This window comes from Podarcis gaigeae, assembly GCF_964106915.1.
Source record: "Podarcis gaigeae genome assembly, chromosome: 3".
Classification (NCBI taxonomy): Eukaryota; Metazoa; Chordata; class Lepidosauria; order Squamata; family Lacertidae; genus Podarcis; species Podarcis gaigeae.
The window spans coordinates 31,514,166-31,535,238 of record NC_139680.1 but is presented as its reverse complement, the minus strand read 5'-3'; positions in this window follow the sequence as shown (position 1 = coordinate 31,535,238).

Genomic DNA, 21,073 nt, shown 5'->3' with positions numbered 1-21,073 from the left:
ACCTAGGTGAATATTTCTTAATGCTATGATAGTACTCGCCATGTCTCAATTCTCTACCTGGAACCCCCTGGGATCTTGCTAACACTCAGCAGAATGAGGCTGGCACCCAACCTTTGTAACCAATATGTACCCTGCATCTGCATTCATATGAGGCATAATAATAATAATAATAATAATAATAATAATAATAATAATAATATTTATACCCTGCCCATCTGTCTGGGTTTCCCCAGCCACTTTTATGCTGTAAAAACATAGGGTCCTTTAGCCTTCTAATTGGCCACAGCTACTCAGGCCCTAGTACTTGAGGTCTCTTCAACCAGAGATGCCAATTGCAGGCTGTTTAATTTCTAATCAGATCAATTGAAAGCAACAGAGCAATACACATTAAAACACAGCCAGAGAGGCGTTTTCCATTTCAGTGTCAATTAAACAATTATACTTAACAAAGCATTCTTTAATTTTTGTATACTTTTTTAAAAATCATGTTACCATTTTAAAATATTTTATTATTTTTTTTATTTTACCAAACACATATACTTAATCTAATTCTTTTATTCATAGGTTTCAAGTTACCTAGAGCAATTTTTGCCATTGCCATAGATCATATAAAAGTCCCTTCCTGATCGTTCCTTAACCATGAAAGATACCTTGCCAAAATCAAACTGGCCTTTATTAATTCAATTTGCTTCTTAATTAACCATTGTTCTAAGTAGCCCACTGAAAAGCATACATGATTTAGTGGGATTGCACAATCCATCATATTACGTATATATTAACTCCTTAACAAATATCCTGATTGTGTGGCTGTGTGGAGAATTCTCAGCAGTGGTGTCAAAAGCCTCCTAAAGCTTATGCAATGGTTGTGCTGTTATTTTCTTTCACCATTCAAGAGGGTGAAGAAGCTTGATTATACTGTATCTGCAAATATATCCTCTAAACAGCTATATTTCCAGTGTGAAGTTCTGGAATATCCCTATGCCTTCAGGAGGTGATACGAAACCTTGGCATAAGTGACCTCCAAGTCCCTCACAGTGACCTACATAAAGATCTGTAATTGAGTTTTCGTGAGGGATGGACTCCTAAGCCACTGCCATGCCTTTGAAAATCCCAATCTAAATAGTTATTGCCTGCTTTAAAACAAAACACACAGTCTGTGCTCAGGAAAAAGACATTACTCACAACTCATTATTCTTGTACAAACACCATCCTGACCTCCAAATGGTGGGTTTAAACAAATGGTATACGAGTTCTGAGGATCATTTATAACAAGGTGGCTTTCGAAATCCTACCCTCCTGTTTGATCAGTAGGCATTCAAATGTCCTGGCATTACTAAAGAGGTCAGTGTGGCTGTATCAGAGCAGAAACCACAGGTCTTTACATTAATTACAGCCTATGGACTAAATCAGGGCTTTTCTATTCTGTTTAAGATGGGGTGGACATTTTCTCAGCAACAACTGCTGCTTTAGAGTAGCAGTCCTTATATGGGCGCTCAGTGGGGTCTCACCCAGTCTGCTGATCAGTCCTGTGCCCACTTTCCTTTAACGTCTCTGTAATGTCACTGGGATCCAAAGTTATAATTTCTGTAGGCAATGAAAAGCAACAGGGAAGGATAATTAAAGGTTAAGAAACAAAAATTAAAGAAACTAATAGGTCTTCCCTAATTTTGCTGTGTGATCTACTTCAAGCTTCTGTCATCCTCATTGTGTGGCCCTGGTGACATGGTAGACCAATTATTCTTAAATTAGTTCATATGAAAGATCACATTGAAAGTAGTAGAGAAAAATCTGTAGAAGACCTGGTTATAAACAACTTGGATGAAGAAATTGAGGGAATACTCGTCAGATTTGCAGATGACCCCAGACTGGGAGGGGTAATGCCACAGAAGACAGAATCAGAAATCAAAATGACCGTAACTGATTGGAGAACTGGGTGCAAGCTAACAAAATGAATTTCAATAGGGATAAATGTAAGGTTCTGCACTTAGGCAAGAAGAACCAGATACACAAATAAAGGTTGGGGGACATCTGGCTTACTCGCGGTACATGGACCACAAGCTTAACATGAGTCAATCATGTGATGCAGCAGCAAAAAAAGCTAATGCTATTCTAAGGCTGCATCAACAGAGGTATAGTGTCCAGATCAAGGGAAGTAATAGTACCACTCTATTCTTCCTTGGTCAGACCACACCTGAAATACTGTGTCCAATTCTGGCCATCACAATTTAAGAAGGCTGTTGACAAGCTAGAAAGTGTGCAGAGGAGGGGAACCAAGATGATCAAGGGTCTGGAAACCAAAGCTTATGAGGAAAGGTTGAAGGAGCTGGATATGTTTAGCCAGGAAAAGAGGAGACTGAGAGGAGAAATGATAATCATCTGCAAACACTCAGTTAACTTCAAACGTCTGTGAAAAGAAAAGCAAAAGAAACATCCCCTTCTTTTTCATCGCCTCCTTCATCTGCTTCTCTGTCTCTCTCTGTTTGGTCCTTTGATTACATTTATTTTGGTGTTTTACTGTGCAATACGGGAAGAAAACAAGCACAAATTTTTGCTCGGCTGCACGATGAATGTACTGCGTCTGGTACACCAAAGTATAGGTTGATGCTTCTTATGTTCACAAAATGTTTATCCTGTGGAGCTGAAATAGATGCCATTCATTATGCCACTGCCGCACTCTTCCAGAGTACCGAGAGACTACGAGGGCTAGCAAGAACCAGAAGTACATCCACTTCCCATCCAACCCCACCACCAATAAACAAGGCCAACAAAAGAAACCCAAGAAGTTTCTCCAGATGCTTTTCACTGGAGTCATGCAAGAAGAAAAGAAAACAGAAATTCCATCAGCTTGTCAGGACAGAGTGGAAGCTCTTGAGAACACCAAGCATAGCTCCTGCCAGGACCATTAATTAAAACTGAGTGTTAATGTTATGTTTAAGGGAGCTTAACAAAAATGAGTTTTCTTTCAAGTATCCAGATGGCCATTTCATATAGGAAGGCCTTGGCAATATTACCATGTGCTCTGTATTTTCTGTGTACGGTAATTACCTCTCCTTGCATGAATTTCAATTTAGGGCAATAGAAAACCCAGGCTGCATACACAGCACATTTAAAGTATATCTCCCCCCCCAAAAAAAGGAATCCTGGGAATTGTAGTCTACCCTTCACAGAGCATCAATCCTAGCACCCTTAATAAACTGCAGTTCTCAGGATTCTTTGGGAGAGAGAAAGATTGCCTTAAATACACAGTGTGTCTGCAGCACTGGCATGGTAGACTTTTTGCTTGTAGGCCTCTGCAGCACACCCAGACATTAGATCAGGATTCTTATGTTGCTTAGGGAAAAGGGCAATGACCATCCTCTCTTCACTACAACTCTCATCATCCCTAGCTAACAGGACCAGTGGTCAGGGGTGATGGGAATTGAAGTCCCAAAACATCTGGAGGGCCAAGTTTGCCTATGCCTGGTATAGAGAAAACCATCCTACTGAGTGCTGCCAAGAAGGGTAGGAAACAAATCTCTACATACATACATACATACATACATACATACATACGTGGCAACAGTCTGGATAGGTTGTTTTCTGGCTAATACAGTGGTACCTCGGGTTAAGTACTTAATTCGTTTCGGAGGTCCGTTCTTAACCTGAAACTGTTCTTAACCTGAAGTATCACTTTAGCTAATGGGGCCTCCTGCTGCCGCCGCGCTGCCAGAGCACGATTTGTGTTCTCATCCTGAAGCAAAGTTCTTAACCTGAAGCACTATTTCTGGGTTAGCGGAGTCTGTAACCTGAAGCGTATGTAACCTGAAGCGTATGTAACCCGAGGTACCACTGTACTGAATTTTTTTTTTTTTAAATGTCCTGAGGAATGGAAGGGAGAGCTCCCCATTGAACTCAGTGGAGAAAATTATGAAACTTTATAGCTGCGTTGCACAATCCTCAAACTACGCCAATAAGGACTGAGGATGCCCAGTGGCTGTTGGTCGACTGTTTTGGGAGGAGGGGGGAACAGAAAACCTGAGGAGCAGGAGAAAAGATGGAAATGAGTAGCTAAAATGTTGGATAGAAAGTGCCATTCAGCAATTCTGCTGTAGGGTCCTATTTGCCTTCAGCTTCAGGGAATAATTTGGAGTCTTATTTAGAGCTACAGATTGAAGGAATGACTAGACCTTCAGTAAACCTTACCAATAAACTGATACGTGATGCTTCTTCCTTAGTCTGTGTGGGTTTGAGTGAGAGACTTAACATCATTATAAGACTATATAGCATTCTGCAACATGATCCAATGTCAACTGAGAAGCTCTGTTAACTAATTTGGCCATCAACCAGTTTGTCTGTGCCACATAATGGGGTTTTGTACAAAATGAATATTTCTCTCTCTCCCAGAGCATTGGTAATGTCATGTTTTAATCAATGCCTATTTAAATGTTAAATCTAATGAAAGCTTTAAGTAAGAGAATAGAATTGTGCGCCAGGGAGTTGCCATGGAAACTAGAACAGTATCGGTTTAGCAGCGCCTGGAACACTTAGTTAAAGCACAAGACAACCCAAGTTAAGAGTACTCAAGATATTGCTCGCCTGAGAGACAGATGAAAGAATAGAATGAGTTCAGGAAGTATAACCCTTCCTGTGCAAAACAGTGAGGAAAGATAACACGGGACATGTTGTGATGGTGGCAGTTGAGGACGAGTGATGGCTAGTGAGATGTAGGGCAATAAGTGGAATGCGTTTGTAAATTTAATGTAATTTCTTTTACATATATCCTGCCCTTGCTCTCATTTGACATTTTTTCTCACTGTGCTCTTCCCAGCAGTAATTTCTCCATTGGTTGCTGATGCAGCCTAAGACATGTAACTATGCTACTGAGGTTTATTTTAATTACAATCTGAAATTCTGTAGCACACATAGAGTCAAATCATGCATCAGTATTTGCATTTCACAATGGCATTACTCATAGTCTCCTTTGGGCAGAAGCCAAACAGTTCTTTATAATGTATTATTATTATTATTATCATTATTATTATTATTATTCCCTTGAAGACGACCGCAGGCACCTGGAAACAGACAGGTCAAGTATCCACATCAACATATCTATCATCTATCTATCTATCTATCTATCTATCTATCATCTATCTATCTATCTATCTATCTATCTATCTATCTATCATCTATCTATCTATCTATCTATCTGGGACGCAGGTAGCGCTGTGGGTTAAACCACTGAGCCTAGGACTTACCAATCAGAAGGTCGGCGGTTCGAATCCCCGTGACGGGGTGAGCTCCTGTTGCTCGGTCTCTGCTCCTGCCAACCTAGCAGTTCGAAAGCACGTCAAAATGCAAGTAGATAAATAGGTACCGCTCCGGCAGGAAGGTAAATGGCGTTTCTGTGCACTGCTCTGGTTCGCCAGAAGTGGCTTAGTCATGCTGGCCACATGACCCAGAAGCTGTACGCCGGCTCCATCGGCCAATAAAGCGAGATGAGCGCAGCAACCCCAGAGTCGGTCCCGGCTGGACCTAATGGTCAGGGGTCCTATCTATCTATCACCTACCTACCTATCTCTCTCTCTCTCTCTCTCTCTCTCTCTCTCTCTCTCTCTCTCTCTATCATCTATCTATCATCTCTATCTATCTATCTATCTATCATCTATCTATCTATCATCTATCTATCATCTATCTATCTATCATCTATCATCTATCTATCTATCTCCATACTCCACTTGCAGCCACCCTATTGTTTTTATTCAGCAACTTAAAAGCTTTTCTCTCTGCTGTTCGAAAAGAAATATAGGAATTCGCCACTGCGACAATGAACACACATTTCATTTTAGCTTGCTAAGAAATGCAACCTGATCGTTCAACAGGGATCAGTCAGCTAGGAATGTAGGAAACAGTCTTATATTGCATTAGGCCTTTGGTCCATCTATTGTGGCATTATCTACATGGACTGGCAACAGCTGTTAAGTTTCAGGTAGGGAATTTCACCCAGACCTACCTGGAGATGCTAGTTTGAGCCTGGGACCTTCCACATGCAAAAGAGATGCTCTGCCACTGAGCTATAACCCTTCTCTTTCCAAATTATCAATGCATGGAAGGGAGGGAAAGTGGGCATTCATTCATCTATCTTGCCACACAGTTACAAACTCTTTGTCTGCCCCTTGTTTCTGTAGGATTTAGATACTAGGGCTGAATCTAGACATATATAAAAAACGCTGTGAAAATGCTTGTTTAAAAAACAGTTTAATATATATATAGAATTTCCCTTAAGGTCACCATCGCCATCTAGTGTCACATTTGTATAATGCACTTAAAACACACTTAAAATGTTATATTTGCAGCTGTAAAGCTGAGTCATAGGAGAGGATATATTATTTAGTTATTAACTTTCTTTGCTCATATTTGGAGATCAGCAGAGTACCACCCACTTCAGCTTAAACTCGGAAGCTAAGACAAGGTTGATTTAACCTTCTAGAAACAATAATCCAGGATGCTTTATGGCAGACTGGATTTTCCTGCTATTACCCCTTTTATCCCCTTTAAAAACAACAATCACACACATGTTGTTTTGTGAAGAATAAAAGTAGTATTTACTTACATATTTGAGGTCTTTGCACTGGCAAAATGAAGGCAGGTTTATAACTACTCAATTACAAAACTACAAAATCTAAGTTCAAAAATGGTGCCTGAGCTGCAGAGCTCAGACATGCACATATGGTCAGCTTGGAAGCATGATGAAGAAAGAGGAGGCTGCCCAGCAGGAAGGATGTATGTAGTGTTACAGGTTCCTGCCAAAACAGAAAAAGGAAGTGATTCCCCAGAGTTCTCTCTAGCAATTTTTTACAGGAAAGCTCTATGAGCCTCAGTGTCTTCATGTGCCTATCTGGTAAAACAATAATTGTTGATTTGACTGCAATAATCTCCCACCTCTTAATCCTGTTGACTCTTGGCCACAACCTGACAGGAATTTAGGCTAACCTGCCATAAGCCTTTCCTTCTTTGTGTTTTGCAAAATGGCAGGGCCAAGCAAATGTGGGGTTTTTTTTTTTTGCATTGGTGACACAGGGCTGATTTAATTTAGGCCTCAATATTCTAGAACAAAGTCAAGTCTGCAAGGAGGACTGCACTGCTACATTCAACTGGCCCAGTAGGGAGTTTGCAAACTGTCTCACTTGGCCTTCAGCTCATCTTTGCCTAGTGTTGGTGATGATGTTTCTTTTGTAAGAAGCCGCAATATATTTAGAGGTGAGAGCAAAAAGTCCGCTTCCCTTGTCATGCGACTCCCAAATAAAATCAGGCTGCCAGCTGAGCATTCTTCTTGTCTGAAGTCACTTCCATGCTTGCTGCGGACATTCTTTCGAAATTTGATTCACCGAGTGATTGATCTAGATGATGAAAGAGAAAGCAAGACACTGAGTTTTGCCTGAGAATTTCAATACACATGGCAGTGAAGCCTTCTAACTAGGAAAAAACACAGGCAACATACCTCCTGATCTTCTGGTGTGTGTTCAAAGTGCTTTATGGACCCTTACTCAGTAACCCTTACAACTGCAGCTTAGATTTCACCAAGAGGAGATGAAATGCTAAACCAATGTCTGGAATGTATCTAGAGTGGCCACTCAAACATTTCTTTTGAAAAGAAGAAATGCATTGTGAAGAGAGAGAGAATGAGAGAGAGAGAGAGAGAGAGAGAGAGAGAGAGAGAGGACAGACATGGATTTGCATAACATTTGCATATACTTACATATGAATAGATGCAAATTTAGTAACAACTTAAACCACAGAGCCTAGAACTTGCTGATCAGAAGGTCGGTGGTTCGAATCCCCGCGATGGCGTGAGCTCCCATTGCTCGGTCCCTGCTCCTGCCAACCTAGCAGTTCAAAAGCACATCAAAATGCAAGTAGATAAATAGGTACCGCTCTGGCGGGAAGGTAAACGGTGTTTCCATGTGCTGCTCTGGTTCTCCAGAAGCGGCTTAGTCATGCTGGCCACATGACCTGGAAGCTGTAAGCTGGATCCCTCTGCCAATAAAGTGAGATGAGCGCCACAACCCCAGAGTCGGCCACGACTGGACCTAATGGTCAGGAGTCCCTTTACCTTTACCATCATTTAGATAGAAATACAATGCACCATAGGTTGGTCTTATTATCCCAATGTAAGACCTCCCTTGGGTAAGGAGTCAAGGCTGGGAAATTGACACCAGCTCCCTAATGAGTTAACGGTTGAGGTGGGGTTCGAACCAGATACTTCCTTCGCTTCCTCTCTTGTGGCTAACTCTCTTAGCAACTGAACTACAACCACATGCACACCATACGTTTCATAGAATAATAGAATTGTAGAGTTGGAAGGGTCCCAAGGCGCATCTAGTCCAACCTCCTGCTATGCAGAGGTCCACCCCTTCTCCCAAAGAATCCTGGGAACGGAAATTACTCAAGGATGCTCAGCGTCTATAATTCCCCTTGCAGAGCTACAGCATGGGAATGTATGAGGAAACACATGAAGGAGGTTTTATAAGCTGAGATTTGCAGCATAGTCCTATGTGCGTTTGCTCAGAGGCAAGCTTCTCTGTGTTTAGTGGGGCTGATTCTCTAATACTTTGCAAAAAATAAATAAAAATAAAAATATTATAGCTGGAAATGGAAGACACCAGATTGCAATTAAGAGAGTCCTCACTGTGCATTTACATTTCTGGAGCTTTAATAATGGTCCATTTTCTCTCACTCATGCTCAGCTTTCCTGTCTGCTCGATGGCATGGAAGGTCATAATCCTAAACCTGAAGGTCAGTCCAATTGAACTGATGTTGGAGTAGACATGCATAGGATTGCATTGCAAGAGCTGCTGTCCTGTTTATCGTAGAAGGCAGCAAAGGCACTGGGCAATAGGACCAAGGGAGTAGGACCAAGTGAATGAAGATGCAGCCATATTGGGGGATAGGAAGTGAAGATTTTTGGGTAAGAGTAGAACCAGCAACCCTACCTGCAAGCATGACACCTGATTCCAGTACTTCAAGGGCAGAGATTTGGAAACGCACCCCAGCAATGTAATCTGGTGAACAGTGCTTTAAGATCACCTTGCTTTTTGTAGAAACCATAATTTTTTAATGCAATTTCTCCAAATGCTTCCCCATCTGCTTCATCAAATGTGATAATTAGGCGTTTATGTTGCCAGTGAGGAAAAACAATGCCACTGCTTTTTTTCTTTTAAAACAGGGCTATGCATCTCGTTTCTGAGTTAAGTTGGTGAGGTTGGGGAGAGATAATCATGGTACAGAGCTCCTTCAGGTTTGGGATTCGGAAACGTAAAGAGCACAACGCTAAATTTGGCTCTGACAGCAGGAGGAACAGTTTGGGCTCAGGTTTGAGCATTCAGTTGGCACACGAGTGCTTAGAAAAAGGCATCTCGGTGTTTAATCAAACAAGGAAGCGGAGAAAGTTTTGCTGAAGTGGCTTTCTCCTCCGCCCCTTCTGCTTTGATTTTGCTTGAAAATCGTTGGCTGTTTAGTAAGCGACTCTCTAGGACTCTGACTGTGGAACTGTCCCCCACCTTGAAACACTGATGACTGAAACAATGTGTGCAATATTTGGCAAATCCAAGAAAACGATGCAGATGCAGCAGCACTGCTGTAGGTGCGAGAGTCATGCCGCTGCATAGCCTGGTGCAGAGCCCAGCTTAGGTTGTGGTACAAGCACAGTTCCTGCATGCCACCCCACTCATTTCAATGCGGCAGCAGATATGCGTGGGCCTGGCAACACCAATGCCTTCCATTGTAGTGAATAAATGTGAGCAGAGGGGTTTCTATGAACTCTAATTAAATGATGAAGTGGAGCAGTGCTAAGTGTTATAGGATGCACAGGACTGCTACTGAGAACAGAAGTCCAGTGTCCAGCCTCTCTTGCTTGCTTGTTTTCCCTCCCTCTCTTTAATTTTTTTTTATTGAATTATGTTGCATACACAAACAATTTACAGTCATCAAACAGATTAGGTAAATAAAAAAAGAAACAAAATTTCCCTCCCATTTAATGCTTAAAAAGGTAAAGGGACCCCTGACCATTAAGTCCAGTCGTGGCTGACTCTAGGGTTGCGGCGCTCATATCGCTTTATTGGCCGAGGGAGCCAGCGTACAGCTTCCGGATCATGTGGCCAGCATGACTAAGCTGCTTCTGGCGAAGCAGAGAAGTGCACGGAAACACCGTTTACCTTCCCTCAGGAGTGGTACCTATTTATCTACTTGCACTTTGAACTGCTAGGTTGGCAGGAGCTGGGACCAAGCAATGGGAGCTCACCCCATCACAGGGATTTGAACCACTGACCTTCCAATCGGCAAGTCCTAGGCTCTGTGGTTTAACGCACAGCACCACCCATGTCTTAATGCTTAGGGTTGCCATATTTCAAGAGGTAAAACTCTGGAGCTTTTTTAGGGCAATTGCCCGATAATCCCGCTGCCACCACCTGGGTTACCAACACCCGTGCCAGAGCCTGAACAAGAGCCTGGGTCGCCCATGCCAGAGCCTGAACCAAAAATCCAGGACATTTCCTTTAGAATGCAACCCCCCCGGATGGGCATGTAGGACCCCCAAAAGAGGACATGAACAGGAATTCCCGGACATATGGCAACCCTAGCATACTAAGGTTTAACCCAGTATCCTGATATCAGGAAAACTGAAGATTTCTCATCCCTGCTCTACCACATTGGCTGTTGACAGGGCCAGAGAGCACTCAGTGTGATAAAATCAGAACTTGGGGTAAAGTTCTACTCGATGTTACCGAGAGGGAAAGGCAACTTAACTCACAGCCACCATTTTGGGTGGCAGGCCTGAGTTTCTGGTAAAGTTTAGTTGCACTCTCCGATCTAGCCAGGCAGCCTTTGAACATCAAAGGAAATGGCCAAACTCCAGCAGAACTGTTAACATCTCCGTTCTCGACTCTCTGCCCCCCCGCCCCCCACGACATGTTAACCACAGAATCCCACAGAAGAAGTGTGTTGGTTAATATTGTACACTTGAAACAGACAGGTGCTTAAGGATTAGGGCAGTTTACAATGTGACAGTGCAGTTTGCAATCACTCCTTCGGTAGCAAATAATAAGAGCCATTAAGTAAGAAGCCAATTGGAATGATAATTAAAGCAATATGAGCAATCAATCCATATTATCTTCCCTGAAAAACTCTTCCTGTTTAACAAGAAAGAGTCTCTTGAAAGAAACCCTGTAGTCCAGATCTGCTGGGGTTGATTTTTCTAGCAGGTAGTCCAGATTCTTTTGTTTTGCATTCACAGATTTTTTTCTTTTTTACTCGACTTTGAAGTTCCATTTCAACCCGAACCGGAATGCTAAATTTCCACTCTAAACATTATGAGTGCAGTATAATGTACCCTCTAAGGTCAGACCCTTCTCATATTTTAAAGCAGATCAATTGTGATGCATTGCCAAACATACACTCTGCAGTACTAAAATCTTCAGGGGTCGAGTCAAGGTCCAGCAAAGGGGATAAGATTGTATGGGCAGCTGTTAAATCCATATTAAAAATTGTGCTACTGAATGCTTGCTCAGCAATTCATAAGCAACCATTCATTCCCCCCAAATACAATGCCTATTTGCAAGTGGACATTCACACAAGAACATTTGCAAGTAGGAACGGACAAATCTGTCGGGTTCAGTTTTTCCCAGTTAGTCATTTTTCCAACATCAGCTTATGACTGAAAAAATGCTATCATGAAAATTCACAAACTTTTTCTGCACGTTTCATCTAATATACATATTTTGGAATGCAATGTTGCCTACATTTTGAACAATAATTATCCCTAATATTTGTATGTTATTTGCACCAGTATATACAATTTTTAACTTTCCTCTAATATTCATGTTTGTACACTTTAAAAAAAAATTAAATTGGAGAACCACTTTGCAAAATTCAGAGAAGTGGAAATGTCAAGGGATAGCTGTTTTTTGTTTCCTGTTTTGCTTTGGGAAGTGTGAATTTGGGAGGCCCACCTAACTGCAACATGAACTAAATTGATTTTCCCCTTTGTCCCTGCTGCAAGATGTTTCTGTAAGAATTCGTTAAGAATTCTGTGTGAGCACCCAAGCAAAGTTCTTCAGGAGGAAATCTAAACCACTTCCATGTACTTTTGCAAGCTATGTCAACTTTTGTCCATAAGGCTTCTTTCAGCAAAAGCATTGGCTATGCTTTCCTAGTGCACATCAGCTTGGTGGGTAATCTGAATTAAGGGGTGATGAGGTGTGATTTGGGCAAGGTTTCCCCATGCCCTAGTTGGACTGTGCTACTTAACAAGGCATCATGAGTTGTATTCGGGATTCCCTAAAGCATCATGCTGCTTTCTGAACTTGCCCCCCGCCCCCCACTGATGCTGCATTTCGACATTTGGGAAAGCAAAACCAAACGGGCTAGGAAAACGGCACCAGCTTAAGTGGCGAGAGGAATGCGTGGTGGGGAATCTTTCATTTTCATGGTTAGGTCTAGGCTTTATCACAGTGATTTTTTTTCTCTCCAATGCACTCCAAACACAGTGATTTGGGGGAGCAACATTTGCAAACTTTCAGGAGAGCTCAGTGGGCTAATTCTACTTTCTCTGTTTAGCTGTAGGGCTTTTCACAAGAATTATTTGTTCCTTTTTATGCTAATCCCTTTATGTTTTCCTTTTAAAAAAACAAAACACCCCACACCTACTTTAATTATTTGTTTTTCATTCCATTTGTTCCCACTTATTTTTCCGTGGGTTTGTGCAAACTCCTCTTGCAGTCATTAACCCCCCTCCAGCTGCTGTATATGCAGTTGTTTTTCCCCTCCCAGTTTTAGTTCAGTTTTTCAAAGTTTTATCTTCTTCTCTCCAGTTTTAGGAACCTGTTATTGCATTACATTGACTACTCACTGTCCAGCATTATTATTATTATTATTATTATTATTATTATTATTATTATTATTATTATTTGTTTCATTTCAAGAAGCTGGAATATAAATAAAAGTTCTTAGTCCAAGGGAAGGGGGCATTTGCAAAACAATATTTACAGTGGTACCTCGGGTTAAGAACTTAATTCGTTCTGGAGGTCCATTCTTAACCTGAAACTGTTCTTAACCTTTAGCTAATGGGGCCTCCTGCTGCTGCCATGCTGCCATGCTGCCATGGTGCAATTTCTGTTCTCATCCTGAAGCAATGTTCTTAACCCAAGGTGATATTTCTGGGTTAGCGGAGTCTGTAACCTGAAGCGTCTGTAACCTGAAGCGTCTGTAACATAGCTGTCAATGTTTCTCTTTTTTAAAAGGGAAATTCCCTTATTCTGAATAGGATTCCTCGCAAGAAAAGGGAAAAGTTGACAGCTATGGTCTGTAACCCGAGGTACCACTGTACTAGAATTGCAAGGGCCACCTTTGGCCTGTTTCGTTTTCCCCTACAAACGGGCTGTGAAATGTAAATGGTTATAGTGAGCACCTTAACTTTGCATTGGCTTCATTTTCATATAATGGCATTAGTGCATAGACAAATCTGATTAGCCATGCTGTGTTGTGATATAATGTTCTAACATAACATTGCAAAATCTACCCCCCAAAATACCTTTTTTTGTTGTTGAAGGAAAATCACCGGAAAAAACCAACACTTCCAATATGGGCTGTTATACACACGGGTTTCCCTGGACATAATTGCCACTTTTCAAAAATTCTGCCTGGACACCGTTTTCGGCAGATGAATCCTGGATGTATGGCAGCCGTATGATAACATAGCAGCAGATAGGGGAAACAGTGGTCTCAAACACATGTGAACAGTCCTGAAAGATATAGGAGTAAAGGGAAAACAGCAAACCAGGAGAACGTTTAGCTGAGACCTAATAAATAATAAAAAAGTGATTGCTTCTATACATTTGCAGAATGCGTTAATCAGAGTGTTCCCTTCTCGCTTTGGGTTGGGAAGGGATTCTTTCAGCTCAGATGTGACTTTCAACTGGGTTTAGCGCAGTCATTTACCAGCCTGACTCTTTTTGGAAATTAAGTTCTAATGACCCTAATCTGTACTGGACTAAAGTGGGTGAGACATGGATGGTGCTGGTTATAAAGGTCAAGTAGATTTAAAGAATCCCATGTGGATCAAATCTTTGAAATTTGCCAAGGGAAGAGAAACAGAAAGAATCAACTCATACAGATAATTAATGGACAGAACTCTAAATAACAGGTTTTTAGAGGCAGCCATTGGTAGATTAATTCCTCTCCCCTCCCCATGAGGTGAATGAATTAAAATCTTATGTTTTCCTTTATGGGCCCCATTATGGGGGCTTTGAAGAAACAGAAGAGCTTTGGTCTGCGGTACTGTCTTCCAAATTCAGGCTTAATTCACTTAGATTTGGCCCCTCTCAAAATGGGAAGGTTTCTTTTATGCCGATCATTCATTGCTGCAAAACAGAGGAATGGTATTCGCATGTTTTCATGGCACACTGAAGGTTAATTCAAGCACAGTCAGAATATATTGTTTCCTGTTTCCAAGGAAAGGGCTGGTTCACACATCGTTCCCGCGGGGACTTTCTTTTCAACCTGAAGTGGTCGTTTTATGCTCTGCCACATGCTCAGATCACAGTTTACCAGGAACACCTCAAAACTACCATTTGCAAGAAGCACAGACTGTTTTCATGCTTCCCAAATGACACATATATTGAATGTGCAGCAGAGAGACGGAATGTAGGTTCAGTGGGAGGCATGAAAGGTTCGTGCAGGGTTCTCCATCATGGATTCAGGAACCTGCTCCCATTCCATGGAAGGAGCTAAGGTAAATCACAGCAAAAACCTGTGGAGAAGCGCTCAAGCAATTCCTTCATCATGTGCACATTCCGTGTACATTGAGTAGGGCATGTTGCGTATATAAATACATTTAGATGATATGCAATTTCCAGGCTCTTTATATTCCAAAGAACTTTACTTTCATTAACAAATAAGTGAGAAGAACATATTTACAATCTCATGCTTATTCACTTTGTTCCTTATAGAGAGCATAGGTTTCTCCCTGTTAGCATTTGGGGATCTTCCTCTGTCTGCTTCAGCCCAGGTGGACCACTTTGACACACACCGTCCTCAGCAACATCCAGAGAAATCTCAGCAGCCATTCTTCCTCACAAAGCAGAAGAGAAAACAGTTAAAAAAGACAGTGACTTGAATATCAGTCACAACAGAATGGAACGCCTCTGTCACGTGACTCACAGTCAGCCAATCACATGAGAGAGCTACTGCCAAAGGGAAAAAAACACATGCTAAAAATGAACATCAATTCAGCATAAGCAAACATTCCCATTTCAGGGAATCAAACCATTATCTTTAACACGAATGACTACAGAAGCCCCTGTGTTGATGATCTTTAATTACTATTATGCACATATAAGTGCAAATATCCTTATATGCTTACTCAGCAGTCGGTCCCTTTGAGTTCAGTAATTTACTCACAAGCAAATGGATGAAAGACTGCAACTTTTTATATTTTAGAACCATAAGCCCATCACCCATAAGTTATGACATTGTTCTTGTGGCGATGCCATTTCTCAGCATAAACTTTGGCTGATATTAATCTACATAAACAGATTGATAACTGCACTGTCTTAGCTGAGCTGACTTACAATATTCATTTCCTTCAGCAACCAACAAACATGGCTATTTTTGTTAAGATGAACTTGGCCTTTGAGAAAGAGGCCAGTCCTCTATGAGAAAACATCTAACTATAGACCTGCTTCTGCATTGTTCTCATTGAAGAACAATGCTGTCTGTTCAGACACCTGCCCAAGTTGACGAAGATGCCACAATATCCAGATAATTTTAACTTGGGAAACAGGAAGAAGCATCCTGCTGCTGCTATTTGGGGGGTTGTTATCTTTCTTTGTGTGTTCTGATGACATCATTTATGAAATGTTGTATTTACAATGCAGCATGTAAATCTGAGCAGAAAAGCACCGGGCAAAATGAAGGGTTCCCCATGCAATATTAGGGCAAATGCACAAATTACAAATATCTAAGAAAGACTGAGAGGGACGCGGGTGGCGCTGTGGGTTAAACCACAGAGCCTAGGACTTGCCGATCAGAAGGTTGGCGTTTCGAATCCCTGCGACGGGGTGAGCTCCCGTTGCTCGGTCCCTGCTCCTGCTAACCTAGCAGTTTGAAAGCACGTCAAAGTGCAAGTAGATAAATAGGTACCACTCCAACGGAAAGGTAAACAGCGTTTCCGTGCACTGCTCTGGTTTGCCAGAAGCGGCTTAGTCATGCTGGCCTCATGACCCGGAAGCTGTACGCTGTCTCCCTCAGCCAGTAAAGTGAGATGAGTGCTGCAACCCTTTACCTTACAAGAAAGACTGAGATGCCGCTCAGTTATAAACTATCACTAAAGCTGCTTGGTTCTTACAACCTGGCATGGCAGGAAGGCAACCAAAGGTTTGTTCATTCATGACAATTCTCACATGCAGGCTGTGAAACCTGCTCTGTGACTGAAGCAAGAAATATCCCCACTTCAAAGCACATCACCTCTGTGAACACACAGACTTGTCATTCTATTTTATTAAATGCTTGGATGGGTAGATTAGGGAGCTAGAGGAACTGAGCTTTCCCAGGCTAAATAGATAACATAGTTAATGTTTATTAAGCTCTTTGAAGATGAAAACACAACACAATGTCATTATATTATTATTTTTACTACCAGTGGACTGACACCAGTTAGCACCGCTTGGGTTTAAAACAGTGCCAGCAATTCTATTATGAAGAACTGCATTCCTGCAAATACTCATGACCGAACTAGCATGGATAATCACAGATCTGAAAGCAAAGACCTTTATCTCCAGCTTGTTAAATTTTGAATATTTCCTTTGCGCTTCCGTGATGTAACCAGCTAAGGATCTGGCTCCGAAACCCAAATTTCATTAAATCTCTGCTGCGTGTACCCAGAATGAAATTACCAGTCTGCACACACTCACAGAACAGGAATGAAGCCTGTCCACTTATAAGGCAGCTACTGCCAGGAACTTAAATACTTTGGATTGAATTCGGTAGCTGTGAATTTTGCAGGATAGGAAGTTTATAAAAGAGCATCCTTGAAAGGGAATCTGAGTAAGGAAGTTCAATGCACCGGTGACACGACTCAGTATAAGAAAGCATTCTATGTACCTAAAGTGAAGAAGGCAAGGGACAAACCCAAGATGTTACCTGCAGGTCCTGCGTTTTGATCTGTTAAAAGTTATTCTTTTCATTATCAACACATCAGACAAGACACTTTGTGCTAGACAACATGTTGGGCATAGGCCATTGTATACCCTCCAACATTTCTCTGATGTAAATAGGAACGTCACCTTCCATAATGATACTTTTACTATTTATACCTAACACATCTTACTGAGTTGCCATAGCCACTCTGGGTAGCTTCCAACATATATAAAAACATAATAAAAAATTAAACATTAAATAAAACTTCCCTATACAGGATTGCCTTCAGGTGGCTTGGGGGTGTCCATACCCTCCAACATTTCTCCAATGAAAACAGGGACATTTTAAGGTAAAGCAGGGCATCCCAGGATCAAATCAGAAAAGGGGATGTCTTCTATCAATCGTGGAAGTCCCTAGACTTGGAGGGTCTGCAGTTGAGGCCTGGGTTCAAATTTCTGCGCATGGCCTAGCCACTATCTCTGAATTTAGTTCATGCGAGATAATCCCCCACCCTGAACTGCCTGAGGCGTAAGTGCATTGTGGCGTGTAATCCTTGTACTGTAAATGTACTAATAATGTTTCATGAAAGAAATCCTCAGGGGGGGGGGAAACAGTGCAAGACTTTCTCTAATAATAATAATAATAATAATAATAATAATAATAATAATAATAATAATTTATTTGTACCCCGCCCATCTGGCTGGGTTTCCCCAGCCACTCTGGGTGGCTTCCAACAAAGATGAAAGATACACTAAAATGTCACATATTAAAAACTTCCCTGAACAGGGCTGCCTTCAGATGTCTTCTGAATGTCAGGTAGGTGTTTATCGCTTTGACATCTGATGGGAGGGCGTTCCACAGGGCGGGCGCCACTACCGAGAAGGCCCTCTGCCTGGTTCCCTGTAACTTGGCCTCTCGCAGTGAGGGAACCGCCAGAAGGCCCTTGGAGCTGGACCTCAGTGTCCGGGCAGAACATTGGGGGAGGAGACGCTCCTTCAGATATACTGGACCATACGGCATGAAGGCTGCTTTTCAGGACTGCTATGGTGTGGCAGCCATTGCTTCTCCTGATTTCTCTTGGCCTGTGCTGTGTGCAAAGGCAGTCAAATGCAGCCTGACAGCATGTGAAGATCTTTGAACATATTGACCTTAAATGTTCCTCTGTGCATGCTTGAGTAGGGGAAAGTAAAAGTAAAAGAACCCCTGGACGGTTAAGTCCAGTCAAAGGCGACTATGGTGTTGTGGCACTCACCTTGTTTTCAGGCCGAGGAAGCCGGTGTTTGTCTACAGACAGCTTTCTGGGTCATGTGGCCAGCATGACTAAACTGCTTTTGGCGCAATGGATCACTGTGACAGAAAGCAGAACACACAGAATCACCGTTTACCTTCCCACTGCAGCGGCACCTATTTATCTACTTGCACTGGTGTTCTTTCGAACTGCTAGGTTGGCAGGAGCTGGGACAGAGCAACAGGAGCTCACACTGTCGTGGGAATTCAAAAAGCCAACCTTCTGATCAGAAAGCCCAAGAGGCTCGGTGGTTTAGACCACAGCGCCACCCGCATAAGGAAACGCATGTAGTGAATGCATGCAGAACTCTGCATATGCCTTTGTCAACAGGCAGAAGAGACATCAAGATCTACTGGTAAATCCCTGCATGGTTTTATTTTATGCAGATCAGCAAGTTAATCTAATTATTTTATTTTATTGCCATATAGCTGGTGTTGCATTAAGCCCTAATCTCTCAGTCTAGCATTCCTTACCTGTAACGTTACCTTTAACCAGATCACTTTGAAGTTATGCTAGGATTTTTCAGAGTTTTGTGCTAGGATCATGATCTGTTATAACTCATGTGTAGATATGTTCATATATATATACAAGTCATCCTACTAATATATGATTTATGGGTTGCAGTAGGTGACTACTCCTAATATAATACGTTTTTGTATGTCATTTTTACTAATATCTTCATTTCCCCCTCATATCTGCATTTTTGTAAACACTGCTTGGTTGGATAGCTGAATCGCAAAATTCAGATTAGTGCAGACAATGATGCACACATGCCAGTGGTGGGCGGGGCCAGTGGCAGAAGTGGGTGGGGCCATTTTATACTCATTCATCTATGTCTTTTTACCCTGCATCAAGGGAAGCAAGAGACACTATCAGAGTTCAAGGATGCCTTCCGAGGGCCACATTCAGTACTCCAGTTCTCCCACTCCTGATTTAGGCGAGATTTCTTCCTGGTATATATTATATGCTAAGCAACTTGCTAAAGAAACATAATCCTCATAAACCCGCACATATGCGAACAATTGCTGTTCGAATAAGCCTGCTGTAATAGTGGTTTTGTAGGTTGAGCATGAAGCGATGCTGTCCTTTACTAGCTGGTCTCCTGTGCTCAAAGTAAACAGTTAAAATGTAATGGTGCCCCATTTCACAATACATCAGTTTCATCTATGGGTCTCTTGGGGTCACGTCTGCAAAGTCCAGGGAATGCCTTGAGCATCGCTGCGACAGTGATGAAGAAAAGGGATGCAAGGTTTGGGGTGTTTTTTTTAGATGGCTCTGGAAGGAAACCTAACACAGAGGGCATGCTGAGCGCAAGAAAATGGGCCCATAAAGAGCAGATTCCCCATTATCAAAACACCTAAATGTTTCCAATAAGATGGGGTTAGCCAAACTCATTGAAAATAAGAAACATATAAATAATCTTTTGGTATTCCCCCTTGTTTCCTTTTCTTTCTTTATATATATATATATATATATATATATATATATATATATATATATATATGCTTTCGTAGATTTTCACGGGTACAGGAATGCAGGTTTTGGTGTCCTCGGGTGTCTTCCCGTGTAAAAGTTGGGGTGTCTAGGCGACGTTTCGACGAGGTCTCACTCGTCATCTTCAGGCTGGTGCTTTCGGCTTCTTGTTACTGGAACAGAGCGGGATCTCAATGTTTGAGTTCCTATAAATACTGTAGAGGGGGTGTGGTGTCTAGCCTCCAATGTTCTGGGCAGAGAGGAAGTTCCCAGGCTAGTGTGCCTTTTCTTCTTTTGTTCCTTAATTACTTGAGAGATACCTTGAGTGATTTCTTGAGTGATATCCTGAGTACCACTTAGGTGGGTCATTAGGTGTGGATTAGTTGCTAAAGTCTTTGTGTCTTGACCTCTTGAACTTTGTGAAGAGTTTTCCTGAGAAGATGGCTGTATTGCACTTAGTTGTGCTTTGGCTTGGCTTCGTGTATAGGGGCGAGCTGTGGTTTTGTGGCTTGTGTCAGCCACATGTTCCTCTCTGCCCAGAACATTGGAGGCTAGACACCACACCCCCTCTACAGTATTTATAGGAACTCAAACATTGAGATCCCGCTCTGTTCCAGTAACAAGAAGCCGAAAGCACCAGCCTGAAGATGACGAGTGAGACCTCGTCGAAACGTCGCCTAGACACCCCAACTTTTACACGGGAAGACACCCGAGGACACCAAAACCTGCATATATATATATATATATATATAGTGGTACCTCGGGTTACATATGCTTCAGGTTACATACGCTTCAGGTTACAGACTCCGCTAACCCAGAAATAGTGCTTCAGGTTAAGAATTTTGCTTCAGGATGAGAACAGAAATCGTGCTCCAGCGGCAGCAGGAGGCCCCATTAGCTAAAGTGATGCTTCAGTGCTTCAGGTTAAGAACAGTTTCAGGTTAAGAACGGGGACCTCCGGAACGAATTAAGTACGTAACCAGAGATACCACGGGGTGTGTGTGTGTGTGTGTGTGTGTGTGTGTGTATATATATATTTGTGACATAGTCATGTTTTCCCAGTGGCCAAAGCAGCAATTGTGAATTTAAGAGTTATAGAACAGGAAGAACGTTTCGGCAATTTACCTAGGCAGCAACCGCAGGATG